We start from the raw sequence: 3,995 nt of genomic DNA, 5'->3' as shown, positions 1-3,995 counted from the left end.
TGCAGCTAAACTTCAGGAAATTTCTGTTGGGTAATTGACAACTTTGCCCATGTCTGACAGCTGAATTGAGTAGTGAGAAACTGTAAGTTTAGCTATGAATTTTCTTTAGTCAATGCTCCTACACCAATCCAAGGAAGAATTCTTTAACTATATTCTATGTATTTTTTTCCATTACCACTTATATTTCAGAAGGTAATGTACTTGAAGAATAATGAGTGTGAACATCACAATATTGAATTCTCAGGTTTTACTATCAAAATTAATTATTTAAAGCTAGTAATTTGGAACAGCCCTGTCTAAATTTTTAGCATATAATTTTACAGTATTGTCAGGTATCTCTCATGTAGGTAAATTGAACAAGCTAAAGCAGGACATGGCAGACATAATTCATTAAACACAATGGAGTGAATGGTGGCTTAGGCTTCCCTATAGCGTTATGGTGGGAAAACTAGCATAAATATCAAATCTTACTAGCTGTAAACACCTAATAGGTTATTAACCTTGGCAGCATACCTTCCCTCTTATCTAAGCATAAGATGTTATTCGACAATTACGTTTTCAAAATTGTAATAGTAGCTCCAGATATTTATTTAAAATTTATTTTAGCCTCAGGGTATAGTGTCTAAACACTAGTTTATTTTTTATCAATTAAAATTTCATGCCATGCCATAATTTTATAGCTGTTTTTGCCCAGATGACACCCTCATTGATGGCTATACTCTCCAGATTTCCATTCAATATTTCTTGCTGGAGTGTGCTTATGGTGAAATATTAAGAAAAATTGAGAATAAGCAGGTTTAGAGATTTGTGGCAAATCAGAGTGACTTGCATTTTGTAAAAATCAATGTAGAATATAATATTTAAAGATTAACTGATCTCTAATATTGCAGTTACAATATTATTTAACAACGTTTTTGGACAAACGTAGCTTTTTCTACACATATACTGCATATCCAATATAAATTTAGGCAAGGTAAAAAAAAGAATCCATTCTTACAACACATTTCACAGCTTTTTTTTTATTCACATCCATATGCAATTACTTTTAGGCTGGTTCAAATAATATACATTTTAGGGCCTTTTTTTATGGTGTATACTTTTTCAATATTTAAAAGGGGAACTAATGGAATATTTATTAAGGATTTTACTTTGTGCTAATAAAAAGGTTCCATATTTACTAGTCTATAAAACAAAGATTAGAAATTCCTGGATTGTGTCTTAAAAAGGTGTACTTTTGATATAATGTGTAAACTTACTCCCTGAGCTTCATAAGGTAGTAACTAGACAATTGTTGGTAGAATAAGGCAATCTTAGTGGGATATACTGACAATTGAATATCTCACTGACCTGACTTTAGATTATAAGTTGGTCATCAGATGTCCTGATTCTGCCATCTTTTATTAATTTACCAAATGTGCTTGTTATTTCAACAGGGCAAGAGGCAATATTCCCTAGGTGAAACAAAAGGATCAGGCAGCAAAAACCCAACCTATTGGATTCTTGTTTTCCTGATGCCAGGCCTTGATTTATAGTCTCTTAAAAACAGCATTCACTGTCAAACATATCCAATTTTAGGGGCTAGTCGATGATTGCCTTTAACTTGATTATTGGCAGAGATTAAAGAGGACTTGGCACCTCTCCTTAACCCCTTCCCAACTACCCCACGTATATTAACGGGCTGCAGCACTAACAGAGCACACAGGCGTTCCCCTACTAGCAGCCTTAGTACTGGGGAAAAAAATATCGGGTTGGATCAGAGCGGTGATCCCCGCTGATTAACCCATTAAATGTGGCGGTCAATAGCGACAGCCGCATTTAAGTTGTTATAACAATGTCGGCACCCTGCTACGCGATTGTGGGGGGCAGATTGTTGATATGGCAACCGGAAGCCTAACAAAGGCCTCCGGTTTGCCATCTTTGGAAGACGAATAGGTCCTGCCAGAGGCAAGCCCTAATATGCCCCCTGTCAATGTATTGCAGGGTATTATAACAACGATCCAACAATTGGATCTTCAAGTTCCTAGTGGGACTAAAAAATAAAAAAGTTACAAAAAGTTACAAAACATTTACAAAAGTAAAAAAGTTCAATTTCAAAATAATAAAATTCAAAATCACCCTTTTTACCTTATAAATTCCTTTATTATTAGAAAAACAAATAAAAAAAATAAACTATGCATAATTGGTATCGCCGCGTCCATAATGGCCTGAAATATAAAAATATAATGTCATTTATCCCGCACGGTGACCGCCATAAAAAATAAAATAAAAAACATAACCAGAATTGCTATTTTTAGTCACTTCAGCTCCCAAAAAATTGATTAAATAGGGATCAAAAAGTCCCTCAATGTACTTAAAAATGGCACCAATAAAAACGACAGTTTGTTCCGCAAAAATCAAGCCCTCACACAGCTTTCTTGATGGAAAAATAAAAATGTTGTGGCTCTTAGAATATGGTGACACAAAAACGTTTTTTTTTAAAACCGTGATTTTATCGTGCCAACACTGTAAAACATAAAAAACCTATATACATATGTATCGCCATAATCGCATCGACCCACAGAATAAATTAAATATGTACTTTATAATGCACGGTGAAAAAAGAAATAAAAAACAATAGACGTTTTCACGGCCTAATTACACTAAATTCAGCAAAAAACCTATGGGATCAAAATTCTCACTATACCCCTAGATAAATTCTTTTTAGGGCTGTAGTTTCCAAAATGGGGTCACTTCTGGGGGGTGTCCACTGTTTTGGTCCCTCAGGGGCTTTGGAAATGCGACATGACATCCGAAAACCAATCCAGCAAACTTGAGTTCCAAAAGCCAAATAGGGCCCCTTCATTTTTGAGCCCTGCCATGTGTCCAAACAGCCGTTTATTACCACATATGGGGTATTGCCGTAATCAGGATAAATTGTATTACAAATCTTGGGGTGCTTTTTCTTCTTTATTCCTTGTAAAAATTTATAATTTCTAAGTTTTATTGGAAAAAATTTAGATTTTCATTTTTACGGACGAATTCCACTAAATTCAGCAAAAAACCTGTGGGGTTAAAATGCTCACTATACCCCTTGATAAATTCCTTGAGGGTGTAGTTTGCCATATGGTGTCATTTTGGGGGGTGTTTCCACTATTTTTGCCCCACAAGGCCTCTTCAAACCTGACATGATGCCTAAAATATATTCTAATAAAAGGGAGGCCCTAAAATCCTCAAGGTGCTCCTTTGCTTCTGAGGCCGGTGCTTCAGTCCATTAGCACACTAGGGACACATGTGGGATATTTCTGAAAACGGCAGAATCTGGGCAATAAATATTGAGTTGCATTTCTCTGGTAAAACCTTTTGTGTTACAGAAAAAAATGGATTAAAATGGATTTTCTGACAAAAAAAAAGAAATTTGTAAATTTCCCTTCTACTTTGCTTTAATTCCTGTGAAACACCTAAAGGGTTAAGAAACTTTCTTATTGCTGTTTTTAAAACTTTGAGGGGTGCAGTTTTTAAAATTGGGTGATTTATGGGGGTTTCTAATATATAAGGCCGTCAAAGCCACTTCAGAATTGAACTGGTACCTATGAAAATCGGTTTTGGAAACTTTCTTGAAAATATGAGAAATTGCTGCTAAAGTTCTAAGCCTTGTAACGTCCTAGAAATAAAAAAGGATGTTAAAAAATGATGCCAACATAAACAATCTCAGAATCGCTTAGATAGGTAAAAGTATTCCCAAGTAACTACCACATAAAGTGACACATGTCAGATTTGAAAAAATCGGCTGCGTCCACAAGGCCAAAACAGGGTTAGTCCTCAAGGGGTTAAACATGTCTGTTTTAGAAAATCATTGCGTTCCACATGAAATAGAAATTCGGTGGCTTCTTTTCCTAGAACTCTGCATTGTGCCATGCTTTTGTTATTCCTCCTGGTAATATATGGATTGACAACTGTGTGTTACCATTCTCCTTGTTAATAGGATGTGTCCCTACACAGACATACACTGATTGGAC

This window comes from Rhinoderma darwinii, unplaced genomic scaffold (assembly GCF_050947455.1).
Source record: "Rhinoderma darwinii isolate aRhiDar2 unplaced genomic scaffold, aRhiDar2.hap1 Scaffold_4515, whole genome shotgun sequence".
Classification (NCBI taxonomy): Eukaryota; Metazoa; Chordata; class Amphibia; order Anura; family Rhinodermatidae; genus Rhinoderma; species Rhinoderma darwinii.
The sequence above is the reverse complement of the archived record's forward strand: the minus strand, read 5'-3'. Positions refer to the sequence as shown.